We start from the raw sequence: 22,365 nt of genomic DNA on the forward strand, positions 1-22,365 counted from the left end.
TTTAAGAAAGGAGCAAAAAATGACATAAAGAACTGGAGACCCCTCAGCCTGTTAGGCGTGGACACTAAGATCCTGTCCAAAGCCCTTTTCCTGCACCTACAAAATGTAGTGGCCTCACTGGTAGGGAAAGAACAGACTTGTGGGATAGCAGGACGCCTGATGAGCGACAACCTGGCCTTGTTGAGGGATGTCTGTCTGTACTCTGAGGATCGCTCCCTCCCTCTTTGCATTTTAGGTGTAGACCTAGAAAAGGCCTTTGACCGCCTAAACCGGCAGTACTTAACATCGGGACTTGAGCACATGAAGTTTGGCCCCATCATGAGAAAGTGGATTAACCTGCTGTACACAGGTAGCAACAGCAGAGTCATGGTTAATGGCAATAGATCACGCCCCTTTGAAGTCTGTTCAGGGGTGAGGCAGGGCTGCCCATTATCCCCCTTGTTATGCGTTTTGGCTATGGAGCCCTTAGCCTGTGCCTTGCGCCAGGATCAGGCCATTAATGGGATACCAGTGCCTGGAAGTGGGGGAGGAGAGGTAAAGACATCTCTATACATGGATGACGTCACCCTGCTCCTCTCTGACAATGCCTCAATTAGCAGAGCTCTGCAGTGCTGTGATCGTTTCTCTTTGGCTTCCTCCGCAAAAATTAACAAATCTAAGAGTGAGATTTTTTATCAGAACTGGAGGGAGCCAAAAGAAGGACATGATCTCAGGCTGCAAGAGAAGAGAATTAAGGTCCTGGGGGTGTATTTTGGAGAAGAGATGGGAACAGTAAATTGGCAGAACAAATTGCCAATCTTAAACAAAAAACTGATGCAATGGAAGGACCGAGACCTCACCATGACAGGGAAGGTGCTGGTCATCAAAGCCGAGCTCTTGCCTGTCTTGAATTTTCTGGCTTCTACCTTCCCAATCCCACACCGTGTTGCGGCGGTGATGAGGAGATTGATGTTTCAATTTCTATGGGGTGGGAAGCAGGAAAGACTCAGAAGGGAAATAATGTACAGGCCGCTACCCTCAGGGGGGAAGTCTGTCCCAGATATTGCTACGAAGCTGCTGTGCATTTTCCTGGCCTCTGTGCTGAGAGGCTTTGCAACAGCACTTGCAGCGCGTACCTGGACTTATTTTTCCAGGCTCTGGGTAGGTAGGGAGGTGTTCAGAGTGTGGGGTGTCAGACCCAAGCTGGACGTCCCACTCTCTGACACATGCCCTGCAATTTATGGGACAGTTAAAAGTTTTCTAAGATCTCACCCAATTGGCCATATTCCCCTCCGAGATGTCAGCGTCCAAAAACTGGAAGATTTCGTTGCACCCCAGAACAATAGGCAGACCCATGTGGGCATTTTAACATCAGCCCAAACAAGGAAGGTGTGGAAACACACATCCTCTAAGTTTCTGTGCAACATTCACAGAGATTTAGCCTGGAGTGTCGTCCACCAGTGCTTACCGGTACGAACTTTCTTGTACCGTAGGGGCCTCACCCCCAGCCCTCGCTGCGTTAGGGTGGGCTGCGGCGAGGAGGAGACTGTATCCCATCTCCTGTGGTCCTGCTTTTTTGCTAAGGCCTTCTGGGCACAGTTTGAAGATTGGTTGCTGGCTCTCTCGCCCCAATTTACCCTGACCGCTGCTTTCGTCATATACGGCATCTCTCCTGTCAAACTTCCTCCTGACGTGTTTGACAGGATCTGGGCCGTGGTGAACAGTGGGAAAGTTGCCCTGTGGAGAGTGAGGAACATGGGGCTGTTCAAAGGCATCGAGATCCCAGTCAAGGCAGCAGGTAGCCTGGCCCTGTTCATCACCCGAGAGAACTATTACCTCAGAGATCTGTGGAGAGAAGGGAGGGAGGAAGCAGAAAATCTGTGGGAAATAGAGAGCATAGGTCAATATCTCAAGAAACTGTGAAAAACATTATCAAGTTTAAGTAAAGAATGTGATTTGCACCAGAAAAAAAGAAAATTGTTGCTATGTAACTGTTACCATGTCAAAATGTAATGAGATCATATATGATCATATATACTGTTTTAAGTATGTATATGAATGTAAAGCTTTCTGATTTGTGATGTCCTGTATTTTTTTGTGAAAAGAAAATAAAGTTCTTAAAAATCGAAATCGGTTCACCCAGGGCGAGGCTCGGCCATTGCACTCCGGCTGTGCTGACCCCTGCGAATTCCCCAAATGTGGGAATCTCGACTGCATAATTTCTGGTAGTGGGGGACTGCGTTCGCGCTCTCCCCTGATGTGCTTGGTCCAAAATCAGATACGGGAGGGTTAGGACACCACGAGCTGCGTGGCTGCGGAAGGATCCCGGTTCGAAAGGAGTCGACGCCGCTGCTGGTTCTCGCTGGCTTTTAGTTAGGGGTCCGGAGAAGCATCTCAAGCTAGTTCCACTACTCCTTCCGGACGTTCATTCCCTTTTCAAAGTCAGTCGTTTTGCTATAGTCTGCGTTCTTTAGGCTGATTATCGAGGTTAGCCTTTATTTGGTCATGGGGGGCCTCGGTACTGTATGCTGAGTCTAAAGACAGTTTCACCCGTTTTCTGATTGCTCGGTTCTGTACCAGTGCAGACATGTCAAACAGTGAATGGCTGTACCTCTATTGTATCCGTGCTCAATGAATGAAATCGGTAACAAATGAATATATGTCTAGTTATACGAAAAACGAGTGGTTTATCGACTCATCTTCATTTGCAGATTTAGAGGCAGCTTCGATATTCGTTTTACAGACGGGTTTTTTTTTTGGAATATGGGTCACACACATGCCACAGCAACAAAACATCTCTAGAGATGAGGCTATAGATCACCTTTCCATCCTGCAGGTTTTCCTCCCAAAGCCTACGGCACCAACGGCGACCCCTGCTGGCCGGGAGAGCAAAAGCTTACAGCACCTGGTATTCCCAGGCAGTCTCCCATCCAAGTACTAACCAGGCCCGACACTGCTTAGCTTCCGAGATCAGATGAGATCGGGCGTGTTCAGGGTGGTGTGGCCGTAAGCGAAAGCCCCGGCGCCTGACTCGCTACTTGAAGCTGTGTGTGGCGGGGGTTCCGTGCCCCCCGAGCGGGACTGAAGGATCGTTCGTGTGCAACTCTTTGGAAAGGAGCTGCTTTCCAAATCGCATTGCATGCCTGGATGTTGGCGAATGCGCTCCCTTGTGTTGGCTCGTCCCGCACTGGAGGAGGACAAACAATCTGCACGGAGGAGCACCAGGCAAGTCTTCACCAGACAAAAACCTCCAGTGCACAGCACTCTGGAAACATTTCGGGGCTTTCGCGTGTTTATTTCAGCACGTAAAGCGCACCGGTCCAACACGTCGGCCGGGCGCGCGGCGCCTCCGCCCTCTTGTGGCCTTGCGGCGTCAGAGCAAGAGGCTCCTTCTCGCTGCCCTTCCGCTGTGTTGCAGGGCCCCGAGAGGGAACCCGGAGCGCGCACTTTGTGGGGGGCGGGGGACCGCGTTCGCGCTCTGCCCCCGGTCTCTTGCGCGAGTACTAAATCTCACGGACAGGGGGGCCTCGTCATTGATTGTTACAGGTGAGACGGGGATTAGGAGGAGACCCCGACTGATGGGTAAAGGGGAGCACTAACACCAGAGGGACACCCCCGGCGTCTCTTTTTGAGAGACGCCCTGGGGTTTCCTAATGGCCAAGGAGGGTCGGGACCTCGGTTTGACGCCTCCCCCGAAGGACGGCGCCTGTTTGTGCAGCAGTGTCGCCATCAGGAGGCTGGGGCGTAAGAGAGCCACACAGCCCGCAGGGTGAGCGCTCCCTACTGGTCCCAGTCACACCTCTTGCAGGAGCAGCAGCAACCGGAGCTTTTCCGGGGTGGAATCTCCCATCCGGGTGCCGGCCAGGCTCACACCTGCTGGGCTGCCCCGGGGGTGAGCCCAGTCGAGAGTCGCAGGGCCAGATCTAGTCACCGGGGAGAAACGATACAAGTGAAGGATTGCTCGGCTCTCGGCACTTGAAAAGACCGACAAATGTCTCGTTCCCGCCGGAGCTGAATGTACCCGCATGTGTGGTGTCGTCTTCTTCCCCCGCCCCGCTGTGTTTGCTGTATTGTCTCTGAAGCCGGCCCCCCCGAGACGAGACGGGCTGTTCCTGTGCCCCAATTAACACTTTACAGGTGCCATTCCCCGGCATTGTGGCCATTGTCGGTGCTCACACGCGATAAGATAAGGCGGAGGAGAGCGGGGCATGCCCAGCGGCAGACATTCAAGGAGGGGGCAGTGCGAGGTGAGGTGAGGTGCGACACGCCGGAGCCCCGACGCAGCTAATGCGGAGCACTTGTTGGACTGGCATCGAAAGGACGTGTGCGCACGGAGCGAGCCTTCCCTGCGGCGGAGCGCGGGAACTTTCTCCCCCCCTCCCGCTGCAGGAGTTGTGTGCACTGCAGCGGTGCCGAGAGAAAAGCACAGAAGGCAGCAGGCTCTGGAGAACAGGTAAGAGACGGAGCCTTGTGGGCAGGCGAGCAGGCCCGTTTTTTGGAAATTGCTGAAAAGGTTTGTTCGGTGTGTGGCAGGCGCACGTCGCGAGCTTGCGTGGCGATCTGCCGGTCTGGAGTTATGCAAATGAGGCCGAATTGCATCCCGGGACATGCTGCGAATGCGCAACGGCGACTGCAGATGTGTAGGAAACGGCGCGCTCGTTTTCTCGTTTTGCCCACACTTTTGAGTGTTAGTGTGGCGTGTGAGTGTGTGAAAGAGTGGGCCCAGCAGGAGGCGGTGGCGTGCGGGGCGAGGAGGTGGCCTAGGCTGCGCGATTTGTGCTGTGGGTGCGGGCCGCTTGCAGGGGCCTGTTTAACTCATACTTACCTGGCAGGGGAGATACCTTGATCAAGAAGGAGGTTCACCCAGGGCGAGGCTCGGCCATTGCACTCCGGCTGTGTTGACCCCTGCGAATTCCCCAAATGTGGGAATCTCAACTGCATAATTTCTAGAAGTGGGGGACTGCGTTCGCGTTCTCCCCTGATGTGCTTGGTCCAAAATCAGATACGGGAGGGTTAGGACACCACGAGCTGCGTGGCTGCGGAAGGATCCCGGTTCGACAGGAGTGGACGCCGCTGCTGGTTCTCGCTGGCTTTTAGTTAGGGGTCCGGAGAAGCATCTCAAGCTAGTTCCACTACTCCTTCCGGACGTTCATTCCCTTTTCAAAGTCAGTCGTTTTGCTGTAGTCTGCGTTCTTTAGGCTGATTATCGAGGTTAGCCTTTATTTGGTCATGGGGGGCCTCGGTACTGTATGCTGAGTCTAAAGACAGTTTCACCCGTTTTCTGATTGCTCGGTTCTGTACCAGTGCAGACATGTCAAACAGTGAATGGCTGTACCTCTATTGTATCCGTGCTCAATGAATGAAATCGGTAACAAATGAATATATGTCTAGTTATACGAAAAACGAGTGGTTTATCGACTCATCTTCATTTTCAGATTTAGAGGCAGCTTCGATATTCGTTTTACAGACGGGTTTTTTTTTTTGAATATGGGTCACACACATGCCACAGCAACAAAACATCTCTAGAGATGAGGCTATAGATCACCTTTCCATCCTGCAGGTTTTCCTCCCAAAGCCTACGGCACCAACGGCGACCCCTGCTGGCCGGGAGAGCAAAAGCTTACAGCACCTGGTATTCCCAGGCAGTCTCCCATCCAAGTACTAACCAGGCCCGACGCTGCTTAGCTTCCGAGATCAGACGAGATCGGGCGTGTTCAGGGTGGTGTGGCCGTAAGCGAAAGTCCAGGCGCCTGACTCGCTACTTGAAGCTGTGTGTGGCGGGGGTTCCGTGCCCCCCGAGCGGGACTGAAGGATCGTTCGTGTGCAACTCTTTGGAAAGGAGCTGCTTTCCAAATCGCATTGCGTGCCTGGATGTTGGCGAATGCGCTCCCTTGTGTTGGCTCGTCCCGCACTGGAGGAGGACAAACAATCTGCACGGAGGAGCACCAGGCAAGTCTTCACCAGACAAAAACCTCCAGTGCACAGCACTCTGGAAACATTTCGGGGCTTTCGCGTGTTTATTTCAGCACGTAAAGCGCACCGGTCCAACACGTCGGCCGGGCGCGCGGCGCCTCCGCCCTCTTGTGGCCTTGCGGCGTCAGAGCAAGAGGCTCCTTCTCGCTGCCCTTCCGCTGTGTTGCAGGACCCGGAGCGCGCACTTTGTGGGGGGCGGGGGACCGCGTTCGCGCTCTGCCCCCGGTCTCTTGCGCGAGTACTAAATCTCACGGACAGGGGGGCCTCGTCATTGATTGTTACAGGTGAGACGGGGATTAGGAGGAGACCCCGAGTGATGGGTAAAGGGGAGCACTAACACCAGAGGGACACCCCCGGCGTCTCTTTTTGAGAGACGCCCTGGGGTTTCCTAATGGCCAAGGAGGGTCGGGACCTCGGTTTGACCTCTGTTTGTGCAGCAGAGTGTCGCCATCAGGAGGCTGGGGCGTAAGAGAGCCACACAGCCCGCAGGGTGAGCGCTCCCTTCTGGTCCCAGTCACACCTCTTGCAGGAGCAGCAGCAACCGGAGCTTTTCCGGGGTGGAATCTCCTATCCGGGTGCCGGGCAGGCTCACACCTGCTGGGCTGCCCCGGGGGTGAGCCCAGTCGAGAGTCGCAGGGCCAGATCTAGTCACCGGGGAGAAACGATACAAGTGAAGGATTGCTCGGCTCTCGGCACTTGAAAAGACCGACAAATGTCTCGTTCCCGCCGGAGCTGAATGTACCCGCATGTGTGGTGTCGTCTTCTTCCCCCGCCCCGCTGTGTTTGCTGTATTGTCTCTGAAGCCGGCCCCCCCGAGACGAGACGGGCTGTTCCTGTGCCCCAATTAACACTTTACAGGTGCCATTCCCCGGCATTGTGGCCATTGTCGGTGCTCACACGCGATAAGATAAGGCGGAGGAGAGCGGGGCATGCCCAGCGCAGACATTCAAGGAGGGGGTAGGGCGAGGTGAGGTGAGGTGCGACACGCCGGAGCCCCGACGCAGCTAATGCGGAGCACTTGTTGGACTGGCATCGAAAGGACGTGTGCGCACGGAGCGAGCCTTCCCTGCGGCGGAGCGTGGGAACTTTCTCCCCCCCTCCCGCTGCAGGAGTTGTGTGCACTGCAGCGGTGCCGAGAGAAAAGCACAGAAGGCAGCAGGCTCTGGAGAGCAGGTAAGAGACGGAGCCTTGTGGGCAGGCGAGCAGGCCCGTTTTTTGGAAATTGCTGAAAAGGTTTGTTCGGTGTGTGGCAGGCGCACGTCGCGAGCTTGCGTGGCGATCTGCCGGTCTGGAGTTATGCAAATGAGGCCGAATTGCATCCCGGGACATGCTGCGAATGCGCAACGGCGACTGCAGATGTGTAGGAAACGGCGCGCTCGTTTTCTCGTTTTGCCCACACTTTTGAGTGTTAGTGTGGCGTGTGAGTGTGTGAAAGAGTGGGCCCAGCAGGAGGCGGTGGCGTGCGGGGCGAGGAGGTGGCCTAGGCTGCGCGATTTGTGCTGTGGGTGCGGGCCGCTTGCAGGGGCCTGTTTAACTCATATTTACCTGGCAGGGGAGATACCTTGATCAAGAAGGAGGTTCACCCAGGGCGAGGCTCGGCCATTGCACTCCGGCTGTGCTGACCCCTGCGAATTCCCCAAATGTGGGAATCTTGACTGCATAATTTCTGGTAGTGGGGGACTGCGTTCGCGCTGTCCCTTGATGTGCTTGGTCCAAAATCAGATACGGGAGGGTTAGGACACCACGAGCTGCGTGGCTGCGGAAGGATCCCGGTTCGACAGGAGTGGACGCCGCTGCTGGTTCTCGCTGGCTTTTAGTTAGGGGTCCGGAGAAGCATCTCAAGCTAGTTCCACTACTCCTTCCGGACGTTCATTCCCTTTTCAAAGTCAGTCGTTTTGCTGTAGTCTGCGTTCTTTAGGCTGATTATCGAGGTTAGCCTTTATTTGGTCATGGGGGGCCTCGGTACTGTATGCTGAGTCTAAAGACAGTTTCACCCGTTTTCTGATTGCTCGGTTCTGTACCAGTGCAGACATGTCAAACAGTGAATGGCTGTACCTCTACTGTATCCATGCTCAATGAATGAAATCGGTAACAAATGAATATATGTCTAGTTATACGAAAAACGAGTGGTTTATCGACTCATCTTCATTTGCAGATTTAGAGGCAGCTTCGATATTCGTTTTACAGACGGGTTTTTTTTTTTGAATATGGGTCACACACATGCCACAGCAACAAAACATCTCTAGAGATGAGGCTATAGATCACCTTTCCATCCTGCAGGTTTTCCTCCCAAAGCCTACGGCACCAACGGCGACCCCTGCTGGCCGGGAGAGCAAAAGGTTACAGCATCTGGTATTCCCAGGCAGTCTCCCATCCAAGTACTAACCAGGCCCGACGCTGCTTAGCTTCCGAGATCAGACGAGATCGGGCGTGTTCAGGGTGGTGTGGCCGTAAGCGAAAGCCCAGGCGCCTGACTCGCTACTTGAAGCTGTGTGTGGCGGGGGTTCCTTACTTTTTGATGACATAACACCCAAAGGGGCTTCTTTGGAGCTGGATTCCAACCGGCATCCTAAAGTTTCTTGGCGGTATCTTTTACAGTCCTCTGTTCGGTCGACAAGGGACAGAAGGGGGCAGCTTTCCTCACACATACAGTTCAATGTACTGTAGTGTTCCTGTTCATTGAATTTGCAGTTCTGCATCAGACCTCTAACTCGTTTCCTTAGCTTGGATTTAAGCCACGAAGCAGGCTTCTACTGTATAAACGTCTATAGGAATCACAAACTATTTGAGAGGCCATCATCCCAGGGGGAACTGACAAAGTCTATCCCTAAACACCTAGCGCAGTCTCTCGAGAGACTGTCAAAAATCGCTTTCTCCTTTTGCGTTGCAAGTAAGTGAAAACGCAGTCTCAACCCAGAGCCACTTGGCAGCAGCGGCACGTAAATACTGTTACTGTTACTGCTCGATACCGACGTTAACCTACTATACCATGTTCAGCCACTGCTAGAAAATGTACGGCTCTAGTACCGGAGCAAACGACAGGAAGGCCAACGTCGAACGGGCACACGTGTCAGACATGGAGAGCAACGAGAATGGGATTAGAACCCATGCGTTCTTTCCACCGTGGGGCCCGTTCAGCTCCGGGCTCATCGCCTGCGGCTCTTGGCTTGCGGGCCTGCCCAATCCGTGCGATAACTCGGAAAACACCCGGCCACACTGTGCCGGAAACGACGCACTCTGGGAAGCCGCTATGCAAAGCGAGGTCTGAAGATCCCCTGCGGCCGGACACTTCCCGCCCCCCAAAGAAGAGAGCGCCAATCAGACGGGCGGAGACCGAGGACTCGCAGAGCAGACGGCCACAATCGCCATAACAAGAGCGATTGTGAGCGTTGTTGTTTTCTCTCTTTGACCAGCCCAGCTGCGCCCCACCCGAAGGCAGGGAAGCACAAAAATTGCATGGAGCTCATTCATGCTCCTCTCCACGGAAATCTTTAGTAAAAAGCGAAAGATTTGTACGAAATGAAGAGAAACCAAAGTGCGTGGCTGCACAGCTGCAGGAGCCCAGGCCGCCTTCAAAGCCTCTGCCCTGACGGTCGTGGTTGGCAATGCACCTGGCCTTACAAACGAGCCAGTGGGGCCCGTTCAGCTCCGGGCTCATCGCCTGTGGCTCTCGGCTTGCGGGCGTGCCCAATCCGTACGGGTGTGCCCAATCCGGAAGCCTATTTCAAAGTCGTTCTCTGTTTCAAAAAAACATTTCCAAAATACAAGCCTTGCAGACAGACACGCCTCAGAGGACTTAAGGGTGGCTTCATGTCGGAATGATAAAGTCTCCCCGTCCGGACATGAAAATGCCACTTTGTTACACACAAAAAAAGAATCAACAACAGAGAAATGCCCACAAGCATTTGAAAAGCCGCACCACGTCGCACTTGAAATAGCTCTTACATTAGTGGTAGACGCAGGAATCGCCTTTTTATTTACGCTCTTACCAACGTGATGGAAAGCAAAACAAAGCAAAGCAGAGCAGAGCAAAACAAAACGAACAAACGAAAACCCTCACGTCCCGCACTCGCATATAACGCCGTTATGTGCCCAAGCGTTATTGTACGTCATCCTAGCACTGCACCCCGGGGCGTAAGGTATATGGGAACGAGCACACGCCACGAATCGTCTCGAATCACTCCCTACAGCTGTAAGGCGCCTTGAAGCGTGCACCCCCAACATTCTTCTTTGCGCATCTGTGAAAGGTAAACTCTTGAGCAAACTCTGAACCAGCTCTAAGGAAACTAATCCGATTAGACGTTACTTTGACTCATCTTTTTACGCTCAGTGCTGGATTGCTCAAACTCCAGCTAGGGTTAGGGTTAGCATTCCCACACTAGTTAGACACTTTGTTTACGCTCAGTGCTGGATTTTGGGAACTTCAGGACGGGTGGGAATTTTCTCCTATCTGTCAATTCTGTTTTGTTTTGGAGACTCTTGGCTGCCTATGTTGTACAGTGCAGCGTGAAGGAAACATTTTCCAAAACTGTGTCAGCTCAAAAGTTATAAGAAAACCTCTCCAGCTGCTTTAACTCTCTTCATTTTTGTCATTTAATGTGACACTCGATGTATAACTGGAGCCTCACATATGCAAATGGTGAGGCTCCAGTTCGACACCCAGTTCGACACCACTTTACAGTATCTGACAAAAGCATGGCAGACTGTGCCGGACCGGCAAATAACTTCCGCTTATTTTTACCATATTAAACATTGGAAATCCAACCACTTGCATTTGTGACACTTGATTTTGGCTCCACCTAAGACACTCTTAAATCTTCAAACACTTTTCTCTTCTCCCGCAACACTCTTGTCTGTCGGCACTATGTGGCAGCGTTGCATGACAACCCCTCTCACCACGGAAAGGAACCTAACAGCTTTGGTAAGAGAGGAGAAAAGGACCTGGCCCGTATGGGACTCGAACCTGTGACCTTGGCGTTATTAGCACCACGCTCTAACCAACTGAGCTAACCGGCCTCACAACAATGCTTCTCTCTGTGCTGCAAAAAATCAAACTCAGGGAATTTCTTTTGTCCTCCTTTGAATAGAAAGCCGTGTAATTCAGTGTACGGCCTTTCTCGTGCAGTTTCATGGTTCTTGTAATCCAAATCCTACACTGGCGTGAAGTGCCCCCCCATTTCACGGCATTTTTCAGCTGATTTAAAATGTACCTAAAGGAGAAGCATTTTTGAAGACCATCAATTACCAAGAGCTTTTGTCAAAGGTTTTGGTGGTCATTTTTAATGACCACAGAGCGCTGTGATCTCGGTTTTACATCTCATCCAAAAGACAGCGCCCTCTTACAACACAGCATCTCCGTCACTATACTGGGGAATTGGGAACCGCACAGACCTCAGGGTGAGCGCCCCCCCCGCCGGCACCATTAACACCGCTTCCAGCTGAAAGCGTTGTTTTTCCCTGTAGCTCATCCTCATCCGGGTACTGACCTGGCTCACACCTGCTTAGCTTCAGTGGGTTTTCAGTTGCAAGTTGCAAGGGGATGCAAGTGATGGAGCCGTTCGCTTCAAAAGCCACTGCATTGGCCGGGAATCGAACCCGAGCCTCCCGCATGGCAGGCGAGAATTCTACCACTGAACCACCAATGCTTAGTGCCTGGGCCTTCAAAAAAGACGCTTTTTTGGTGCTCTGTGCAAAACGCGTCGACATCTGCTTCCAGCTGCAAAATGCCATTCACGGACGCTGAAGAATTTATTTCTAAGGCAGCGGGTACAAGCGATTGGGTGTTTTAAAACCACCAGAAACAGCAAAGAGGCGCGCTTCTTTGCTTGCGCCGGAACACACCAACTGGAGGCGGACAATGTAGTCGGCAGGATTCGAACAGGCGCGGAGAGACCCCAATGGATTTCTAGTTCATCGCCTTAACCACTCGGCCACGACTACAGCAATCGTCATAGCACTGCACCCCGGGGCGTACGGTATAAGGGAACGAGCACACGCCATGAATCGCCTCGAATCACTCCCTACAGCTGTAAGGCGCCTTGAAGCGTGCACCCCCAACATTCTTCTTTGCGCATCTGTGAAAGGTAAACTCTTGAGCAAACTCTGAACCAGCTCTAAGGAAACTAATCCGATTAGACGTTACTTTGACTCATCCTTTAAGGGACCCTTGTTAATTGGAGAAATCAATGATTTCGAATGAATTCTGTATGCGTTAAAAGACAGCTATACACAGAAAACATGCAGGACACTGCTCATGATGTTTCCCGAGCCGAAACACAGTGCGTTTTTTCAAGCCATCTGACAAAGCCCGCCCACTGAAAACTGCAGCAGATCGTGTAAAGACGTTCAACTTTGTAACTACTGCACGCACAGGAAGCAGAATAAATTCCTCTTTTCAAACTGTCAAAGGTTTGCTTTACGAACGCCGCAGGACATCGCACAATCTCTTTTGAACAGGGACAAACGATTTCTTATAGGGTGCAGTAAGTACTGTTACTGTCACTGCTCGATACCGACGTTGGCCTACTATACCATGTTCAGCCACTGCTAGAAAATGTACGGCTCTAGCACCGGAGCAAACAACAGGAGGGCCGACGTCAAACAGGCACACATGTCAGACATGGAGAGCGATGAGAATGGGATTCGAACCCATGCCTGCAGAGCACAATGGATTAGCAGTCCATCACCTTAACCACTCAGCCACCTTATCGACGAAACTGGGCTGTCCGGACATGGGTTGGCGCGCTCCAGATGATCTTTTTCTTTTTTTCCCCACGTACTCGAGGGTCATTTTCCTGTTCCACATGTGATTTCAACATTTTCCTTGGGAGATGTCAAGCCAGCAAGCCACTGCTGTGGTTCAGTGGCCAGTGTGGAGTTCAGTGGCCCTGTTGTACACAGAAAGCACATTGAGCTCCTTGGACATGAAAAGTTCCAGATAAAAGCCATTTGTCATCCTTTCTCTTGGTGTCGATGTTGCTATTGTATGTAAAGGTGGCAACTTGCTCAGCAAGCAGGCGGAGCACACACCGAATGCAGATGTGTCTGAGTGGTGTGTCCAAGTGGCTGCAAAAGGACAGCACTCCTGGGGCACCGTGGCTTAGTTGGTTAAAGCGCCTGTCTAGTAAACAGGAGATCCTGGGTCCAAATCCCAGTGGTGCCTTCTTTGTTGTGTCTTCTCAAACAGAACTGGTCCTTACAGACAACCGCCTACGGCTAGACTTAATTAAATGCAAGTATTCATTTCCTGTCTTTAACGCGACTTGTTTTTCTTAAAATGGATGCAACTTGCAAAACATGAAATACAAACCTTGCTAATCAGCGCTAGCGGCTGGCAAAAAAAAAAGAAGTCAGCTATTTTTTTTTCTTTAACCTTAACCCTGCTAACGGAGAAGAGTTAAACGACCGAGTCTATGCAGCTTAAACGGTGCGCAAGTCGGGTTCTTAGCTGAAAGGGTGGTAAATCACGCTCACCCCAGTCCTTAATCTTTTAAAGAGGATACAAAATTGAACCTAGTCGCCACATCACATACATCCTGTTCAGTGATAAAAAGGTAACATCTATCCTCGCTCCAGAGTAAATCTCACGTTGAGGGCATCTTTTTTTTCACTTTACCGTGAGTCGGGCTCGGCTGCACAGAGGAGAGAGCAGAGCAATGAGATCATAGGGACAGGGGAGTCACACGCTGGCGGTTTGAATACGCGGAAGATCACTGAGGGATCCACAGTATGTGGACCCTCCGTTCGCCATCAGTCCACACTCCGGACTCTGAATCCTGCCATCCGAGTTAAGATCTCGGCGGAACCTGAGGCGCAGTTCCTTCTTAAAACGTAATCTGGTGAGCATTTCTAGAATCGCACTTGTATAGATGCAGCCTTTAATTTGTTGCTAGGTTAAAATTGATGACTTCTTGTATTTCAGTAGGCAACTGCCCTCTTGATTTTGGATTTAATTTCTTTATTACAGGGGCGCTTTTATGAAGACAGAGTCATGTTCAGGTACTTTGCTTGATGGAGGAAGCTCATTTCGGACTCTGTGATCTGCTCACCTGGAAAGGTCTGCTGTACTACTACAAGAGAGAAGTAGGGTCTGGAAGAAGGGACAATTTTATGATGCTTTGGAAGATAATGTTTTTTTTTTCTTATACTGAAAATGAAAAGTAGTTGTTTCTATATGGACTCAGTCTTTGGAATTTGTATATTTATACATTTCAGTGAACCCTCAGCCATTCCTTCTGTATTGTAATTCAATTTCTCTTTTAAAATTCCTTCCCCACTTCTAGGACCTGCAGTTGCTGAACTCCACAATGGCTTCTATTGGAAAGTCTGTGACTGAGACCATTATTTATTTTGGAGCAATGAGCAATTCTTATATAAATGCAATAAAATCATTATGCTCAAACTATGAGAGAGAATTTTAAGGATAATTTAAGAAATCAGTCTTAGCTTGTTTCTATACACAGATGGTATTATTTATTTTCAAAGGAAACCCGCGAGGATTCCCCTGGTGTGCAAGATGTGCCTGAATACTTTTGATCAGCTTCCTGCTCACTTCAAGAGGGCGTGTATGAAGCACGCCACGGCAGAAGAGATCAGGTGGCCTCTCAACAGGCGAGGGAGGACATGATGAATCACCTGAAGAACGGGATCATCGTGGATTACCACAGAATAGAGATCAAAGGACACTTTGTGGGCTTGAAATACAAAGAAAATCATGTTCTATGGGACAAGATAAATACAAAACTTAAGCTTTTATTTTAATTAGATTTATTTATAAAGCATAAGCAATCATTTATTACATTAATATATGTGAAAATAACATTTTAGTATCATACGTTTAGTATATTTAGTCCCTAATGCTGAAAGAAATGATCATAGAACATGACATCTAACCTTACCTGCTGTGTTTTTAATCCCTATTGCTCAATGCACGGTGAAAGCATTGCATACATATGTCTGACAATGAGGAATGGGCCCCTGAGACAGTCATTTGCCTGTTTCACAAATGATCGTATTTTACTAGAGATTCTGTTTGGGATTCAGATGTGCATTCGGACAGCAATCCCTTTCAAGAAATGATACGTTCTGGATGAGGTCAAAGGTGCTGGAACACTGTATTTAGGATGTGTTTGCAGAGACTGTGTGTCTCCTGCTTCAACGCAGTGAGAAATAGATGTGCTCCTGTAATTCATTGGTACATGCCCAGGGCAGTAAGCAGTCTGAGGATTTATTTCCAGACGGCATAGAGCAGTGAAGCAGTGAAGTAGTGCCACACACTGGATCATTATATTATTAGAATCTATTCTACTTAAATTATTACATTATACACAATTTGAGTTCATTTTAAAAAGTAAAAGGTAATGAAAGGAATGCATTTTCGTAAGAAAGATAATACCGATATGCATGTGATAATCTTCCTTATATCATGTAGTGCGTCATTTGGACACTTTGTGGGATTGAAATACAAAGAAAATCATGTTCTATGGTACAAGATAAATACAAAACTTAAGCTTTTATTTTAATTAGATTTGTTTATAAAGCATAAGCAATCATTTATTATATTAATATATGTGTGTAGCGGCGAGGCTTATTAATAAGGCAGAATTAAGTGTTCTGAGCCTTCCCAAATGAGGCCCCATTTCTCTGTTCATCTCTCTGGTGCAGCCACAGAGAGACTATTCATGCAGGGTGATTTAAGGTCCTAGGACAGCTCCCAAAGGGGGATGCACTTAGCTTAGCCTGGCTATCATGATCAATGGTCATCCATTGGCGCCTATCTGTCTAGGGAGTGCCAGTTGGACATCTGGACTGCATTACTAAGTGTCAGGACTAAGTGACTCATATCTCACCTTGATCAATCAATCAGGGACTGGTAGGGCCGAGTAACCCACGTGGGACTCTGATGCCCATGGAACTTTCAGCCAATCAATGAGTTGAAGTTCCTCCAGGTAAAAACAGGCAACACAGAGAGCCTGTGAGATTCAGTAAGATTCAGAAGGGAGGATTCAGAGGATTCTGTGGACAATTCTAAAGGGAATTCAAAGGAGAATTCCAGGGCAGGACGGCCCAGGAGCAGAAGGCTCCCAAGGGCAGGACATTCTCGCAGCGCGCCTCCTGACCATCCTGAGACTCAGCCCGGACAACCACGGAACGGCCAGTGTGTCCGAGTGCCAGAACTTTCCTTTGTTCTAAGAGTCTAGAGCGGAGGTTGCCAGAGAATAACCAGAGGATCCACCCGAGGTTAGCACCAGCAGCAGGCCTCGTGAACAGGTCGGAACTGTGGACAGCTGAATCACTATTCAGAACTAGCTCTTCATCAGAAACGAACCGGTCCTCTTCCTGACTTGCTCGGACCCACAGTCATCTTTTCTCCTGTGCACAAACTTTGCTAGTTAAAGCCAACACTAACTAGCCGGTCAGTGAGCATCAGCAGCGCACCGTCGCAAGCCGCACAGCACAGCCTGGCACGGAGCCAGAGAGCGCGGATTGGACAGCAACAGCCTGCAACTGTTTCTTTGTGCCTGCAGGAAGATCTGAATCCCCAAAGATTGGATGAGTATTCAACTTCAATGCATTACAGCTCGAGAATTCAATTGTTATCCCAACCAGTTGATATCAATTTAATTCCTAAGAGTTATGTACTTGTTTGAGTATCTAATGTAGAAGTTATAACCAAGTTCATTAACGAAACGGTCTTAATGAAATATATACTGAACGTATGTCCTCTTGATATGTGTAACACTTCGTAACTGACTGAATATATATCTTTTGTATTCTGATAACGCTCTCGATAAGATCTGTTAGGTTTACATGCATATTTTATGTATTAATAAATGTATCCTCGTGTATTAGTACCTGTGTGTGCGCGTTGTTTGAGTTATGTCGCATGGTTGGATTCTAAAGCCATCAAAAGAATCAACTTTGTGATTTACTGCTACAATTAATAATTGTCTCAGTAAATGCCCAAACCCTACAGAACTGGTGCCTTCAGAGAGCCACTACATTTAATTTTGCTATGGCAACATTACATATTTGGCGTCCCTGAGCCGGTTTTCTTACATTATTTGGCGTCCCTGGGTGGGCGTGGCAAGACTGAAATGAGTCAACCAAGCGGAATAATTCAATATAAAACGCCGCTGGTTTCATACACAACAATACGGTGTGCTGAAAGCCGAAAGAAAAAAAAGTTCCCCTTGCTCTTTAAGCAGTGCTTGATTGTTTTGTGATCTTTTGCGATCTACCGGGTTGATTGCATACTTGATCTTGTGGTTTTCTGTGGTAAAACTATGATTTCGTACTTAAAAGTAATACTCTTTAAGTTTAACGATGGTTGCTAAAAGGTCTGAATTCGAGTCGCTATTTAGCACTCTCTCTAGCAGCGACAGGTCTGACCACGATCTCTTCCATATCTCCGTCAGCGGAGAAGCTAGAAGGATAAATCTCCATTCTCTGAGAGAGCTAGCGAAGGACATAGAGAGATTTGACCCCGCAGTGTCAGAGAATAATATCGAGAGTTATATTCAGGACCTCAGGTATACCCTGCAGTATCTGCCAAACGCCACAGAACAGGAGAAAGTGTTTCTGGTCAGGAAAACTACCAGCAGAGCTGTACATGAGTGGATGGCTAGGCAGAAGAAAGAAGTCTGTAATGATTTTGAGAAGCTTTGTCAAGCACTTATTGAAGAATAAAGTGCGTTTATTGACCCGACTGCTGCGATAGCCGCCGCTCTTAACATTAAGCACGAGAGAGCAGAGTCCCCTCGCGAATATTACGAGAGACTTAGACGAACTTATTTTGCAGGGCGAAATGATGAGGGTTGCGAAGAGAACACACATTTCAAGGGTTTATTCATTGCGAATCTCCACCCGTCAGTCAGAAAGATGATCTTAATGCATACAGATGCACAGACCATGAAAATGACTGATATTAAGAGATTCGTGCAGAAAGCCTGGGAGTATGATGTCCAAAGTCGCTCTGAGCAAAAAGCTGTTAAAGTGACTGTGTTTGCCGTCAGAGCCAGCAGGGTTAATTCCCCCCTGCTCGAAGGAGCACAGGCTCCTGAGCTGGCTAAGCCCCGTTCCAAAGCATGCACACAGGACTGCACCCAGCGTCCTAAGTGCCATGAGAACACCGGGGGAGGGAAAGGGCTAGATAAAGCTGAACAAAAGGATTCAGTAGCCGCCCACCTGGCCAGGCTTGAACAAGCTTTATTAGGACAGGGACAACCGCTCCCCAAGGCTGCCGGAAGCGTGAATGAGCTGATACTCTCCACTGGAGGAGGCGGAGACCCGCCCCCTCTCCCTCCCTCAGTCTATCTGATTGAGCGGAAGGGTTCCTGCCTGGATGAATTCAGCCACTCCCAAGTCAGTGCTGACTCCACCCCTGAAGTCACAGAGCAGGCAGTAAAACACAGAGGAAAAGCAAGTAGCTTTTACCTCAAAGCTGCCATGGGAGATGTCTTACACAGTGAGACACTGATTGACACTGAGGTTGAAAGGTGTTTGATGTCACACGGCAAGCTCAAACGGGTTGAAAAAGAAAAGGGCATGCGACTCAGAGAGGAACCTTTGGTGGATCACCAGAAAGGCAAAGTGTGGAAACAGGTCAAGGCTCCTAAGCCTTCTGTACAGAAGGAAAGGGGGGCCAAGAGGCAGACTGTGCTCACACAGTGCCCACCGAACACATAAGCCTATGTGGAGATTCCTTCTGTTCCCTCTGGACAAGAAATAAAAATATTTCCTTGTTCCCCGGATATACAGGGAAGTCGTGTCCCGGCCAAGGTCCCAACAGCCTCCATGCCACAGGAGCGGTGCTCCAAGCAGCCGCCTGATCCACCAGGTAAAGCACACACCTTTTACATCCCTAAAGAGGAGCAGATCTCCCCACCTGGCGATGAAAAGGAGCTTTCCCTGTGCACCCTGGCACCCAAGAGGGGTCAGGAACACCACCCTGCAGTGGTGGAAGGGATCCAGATGGCAGGAGAGCAGGTTGGTGATGTAGCCCTCACCCTTAGCCCTGAGAGGTCCTCTATTAGTGAGGATCTGCTTGAGCAGCTGTCACAGGGCCACCGCCAGGTGCCCCTGGTGCAACATTCACAGGTTAGACAGGAGGCCCAGCTGGACGCTGAGACTACTGCACTGTGGACACACCTGATCCCAGATGCCGATTCCCTCTGCTGTGACCCAGGGAACCTGCAGTCAGGTAACATTATTTCTCACAACTACCAGGTAGTGAGTGAGACTGACCTGATTGTTCCTGCCTCAACGGCAGGGTTGCCAACACACACAGTCCCCCAGAAGGGACAGGGAATGAAAGCCGAGCCGGGTTTCTTACAGCCACCAGCTCAGTCTGTCAGTCTGAGTCTGACCAACAGTGGTTCAGCCAGACTGGAGCTGGATGGTCAAGTCACCCGCCTGCCAGTGCAGGACATCGCAAAGAGGGGTGTCAGATTCCCCGCCTGCACTGACATGGGCCTGGTGAGTGATAGTAAGTTCAAAGACAGTGAACTAGCTATCCCAGTACTGGGGCAGCTCCCCGAACCCCTAGCAAGGGAAGGGGGGAGTGAGCAGGTGTCCTACACCCAAGCCCAGCGAACGATTGTAAACATGCCGATAGAGGGATTCCTCAATCAGGAAGTGTGCAGGGTGGACCTGAACAGTGAGAATGGGGTAACAATCCCAGATCACTCAGGTGCTCCAGATGACCACTCAGCCGAGGGTCAGGCATGCTCCACCGCTGCACCGCCCCCTGCAGGGTTCCTAGAGCACAGGCATGAACAAATCGAAAAAGCAGATGCCCTGGAAAAGGAGGAGCAGCATCAGCAGCTGCGTCAGATCTCCCCATATTTCCAGGATGTTGGTGCCCAAGATGCCACAGGGCATACTGAGAAAGACACCATGTACACGCTGCGCCAGCTTAGAAAGGCGACAGTCATTCAGAAGGAGATGACTGGGATCAGCCACCCGAAAAGACTTTTGGGAGGACTGATTGCTGCCGCCACTGTTGCACGTTTGCTTTTTTCTGGTAGGTTTGTGTGCTACTGGCACTCTCACCCTGACTGCCCCAAGAAGGCAGGGGTCAGAGATGCCGGAGGGTAGTGACAGACTGTATCGACAGCAGCAAAAGTTGGAAAGCTTAGGGAAAACCCTACAGGCAATTTCCTATGCAACAGGGTTAAACCTTATTCCCCAACCAGTGGACATGATTGTTGGTGTTATACAGTGGGTTTATGCTTGTGTGCAACAGGCCAGAATGTTGACACAAGACCTATTAAGGGAGCTTAGTGCCACTGTAGCCAGTCTAACCACGGCACGATTCCCAACCCACTTGATTCCACTCTTCTCAGTAGAGGAGTATGTGACATTAACCCCATCGCTCATAGCTCACCCAGAAGGCAATCCAAGATTGAATTTGGTTCCAAATCTTGAGATGGGTATGGCTACCAAAGCTATCCATTGGCTGTGTCTAAACGATTCACCAATGAAGGGTGTAAAGCTACTATCGAGCAGAGGGAGGTTAATGAACCCCATGAAGAGCAGGTAGGAAGTAAATGGCTGGTCAGCACACCACATTTAACTGACACTATGACTTGTGACAGGCATGATACAGCTACCACAATGCAGCTACCTAATCAAACAGTTTTCCTGCAAGTTCCCGAGGAGGCCATAGTACAGCATGGTAACTTAACACTGTACGGTCTGGAACCAGACAACATAAGACCAAACTTGAGGTCATGGATGCCTTCAGGTGCCACACTATTGAATTGGATAGAAATCCAAGAAACAGTAAGCCCTGAAGAGGTACAGGTAGTTAGTTTGCTTTAATGGAACAAACCTCCAAACCACCCTAGCAGATACCCAACACAGGTGTTGTGGTTTATCGCGGGGCTGGGAACAGGAACTGGTTATATTTTAACACTGCTGCTGGGAAGCTGGATCATGACTGACAGTGTACTCTGAATGCTGTACTCTTGCATCAAAATGTAATCTGGGTAGCATGAATGAGTCAAAGGTAGCATGTCAAAAGAAAGGAAGTGATTTCTCCCCAAATATCTACTACAGAGGTATCAGATATTGACAGTGAACTTCCTGATGTGTAATTCCTAGACCTAGATAATGTCTCCTACCGTGTTTATACATACTCCAGATGTTATTCATCCTGTTTGTATCCAACACTGGTTCCGGTATGAATTCTCGAGGAGTAATGTGGACATTTAAGATTAATGTTCTAATGGCAAGGGACATCACTTAACTCTGTTTTGTTTTGAAGGCAACAACGCCTCAGGACCTCGTGACCTTCAAAAAGGGGGGATATGTAGCGGCGAGGCTTATTAATAAGGCAGAATTAAGTGTTCTGAGCCTTCCCAAATGAGGCCCCATTTCTCTGTTCATCTCTGTGGTGCAGCCACAGAGAAACTGTTCTGCAGGGTGATTTAAGGTCCTAGGACAGCTCCCAAAGGGGGATGCACTTAGCTAAGCCTGGCTATCATGATCAATGGTCATCCATTGGCGCCTATCTGTCTAGGGAGTGCCAGTTGGACATCTGGACTGCATTACTAAGTGTCAGGACTAAGTGACTCATATCTCACCTTGATCAATCAATCAGGGACTGGTAGGGCCGAGTAACCCACGTGGGACTCTGATGCCTATGGAACTTTCAGCCAATCAATGAGCTGAAGTTCCTCCAGGTAAAAACAGGCAACACAGAGAGCCTGTGAGATTCAGTAAGATTCAGAAGGGAGGATTCAGAGGATTCTGTGGACAATTCTAAAGGGAATTCAAAGGAGAATTCCAGAGCAGGACGGCCCAGGAGCAGAAGGCTCCCAAGGGCAGGACATTCTCGCAGCACGCCTCCTGACCATCCTGAGACTCAGCCCGGACAACCACGGAACGGCCAGTGTGTCCGAGTGCCAGAACTTTCCTTTGTTCTAAGAGTCTAGAGCGGAGGTTGCCAGAGAATAACCAGAGGATCCACCCGAGGTTAGCACCAGCAGCAGGCCTGCCTTGTGAACAGGTCGGAACTGTGGACAGCTGAATCACTATTCAGAACTAGCTCTTCATCAGAAACGAACCGGTCCTCTTCCTGACTTGCTCGGACCCACAGTCATCTTTTCTCCTGTGCACAAACTTTGCTAGTTAAAGCCAACACTAACTAGCCGGTCAGTGAGCATCAGCAGCGCACCGTCGCAAGCCGCACAGCACAGCCTGGCACGGAGCCAGAGAGCGCGGATTGGACAGCAACAGCCTGCAACTGTTTCTTTGTGCCCGCAGGAAGATCTGAATCCCCAAAGATTGGATGAGTATTCAACTTCAATGCATTACAGCTCGAGAATTCAATTGTTATCCCAACCAGTTGATATCAATTTAATTCCTAAGAGTTATGTACTTGTTTGAGTATCTAATGTAGAAGTTATA

At 49.8% G+C, this 22,365-nt stretch overlaps 8 non-coding genes and 1 pseudogene across 8 annotated transcripts; 4 read left to right on the forward strand and 5 right to left on the reverse strand.

Annotated features, from left to right (window-relative positions):
* Positions 1–2,066: 2,066 nt before the first annotated feature.
* LOC148636660 (U1 spliceosomal RNA) lies at positions 2,067–2,236 on the forward strand. The gene has a single exon (XR_015932070.1). It is a non-coding gene; the product is annotated as a U1 spliceosomal RNA (small nuclear RNA).
* A 636-nt stretch (positions 2,237–2,872) lies between these two features.
* On the reverse strand, positions 2,873–2,991 carry LOC148636661 (5S ribosomal RNA). Its single transcript, XR_015932055.1, has one exon. It is a non-coding gene; the product is annotated as a 5S ribosomal RNA (ribosomal RNA).
* A 1,805-nt stretch (positions 2,992–4,796) lies between these two features.
* On the forward strand, positions 4,797–4,960 carry LOC148636662 (U1 spliceosomal RNA). Its single transcript, XR_015932069.1, has one exon. It is a non-coding gene; the product is annotated as a U1 spliceosomal RNA (small nuclear RNA).
* Positions 4,961–5,596: 636 nt separating this feature from the next.
* Positions 5,597–5,715, reverse strand: LOC148636663 (5S ribosomal RNA). Its single transcript, XR_015932056.1, has one exon. It is a non-coding gene; the product is annotated as a 5S ribosomal RNA (ribosomal RNA).
* A 1,774-nt stretch (positions 5,716–7,489) lies between these two features.
* LOC148636664 (U1 spliceosomal RNA) lies at positions 7,490–7,653 on the forward strand. The gene has a single exon (XR_015932064.1). It is a non-coding gene; the product is annotated as a U1 spliceosomal RNA (small nuclear RNA).
* A 636-nt stretch (positions 7,654–8,289) lies between these two features.
* LOC148636665 (5S ribosomal RNA) lies at positions 8,290–8,408 on the reverse strand (annotated as a pseudogene).
* Positions 8,409–9,374: 966 nt separating this feature from the next.
* Positions 9,375–9,491, reverse strand: LOC148636666 (U5 spliceosomal RNA). The gene has a single exon (XR_015932060.1). It is a non-coding gene; the product is annotated as a U5 spliceosomal RNA (small nuclear RNA).
* A 2,035-nt stretch (positions 9,492–11,526) lies between these two features.
* Positions 11,527–11,597, reverse strand: trnag-gcc (transfer RNA glycine (anticodon GCC)). Its single transcript has one exon. It is a non-coding gene; the product is annotated as a tRNA-Gly (tRNA).
* Positions 11,598–13,040: 1,443 nt separating this feature from the next.
* trnat-agu (transfer RNA threonine (anticodon AGU)) lies at positions 13,041–13,114 on the forward strand. Its single transcript has one exon. It is a non-coding gene; the product is annotated as a tRNA-Thr (tRNA).
* The last annotated feature ends 9,251 nt before the right edge of the window (positions 13,115–22,365 follow it).

This window comes from Lepisosteus platostomus, unplaced genomic scaffold (genome assembly GCF_059453375.1).
Source record: "Lepisosteus platostomus isolate fLepPlt1 unplaced genomic scaffold, fLepPlt1.hap1 Scaffold_160_H1, whole genome shotgun sequence".
Taxonomy (NCBI): Eukaryota; Metazoa; Chordata; class Actinopteri; order Semionotiformes; family Lepisosteidae; genus Lepisosteus; species Lepisosteus platostomus.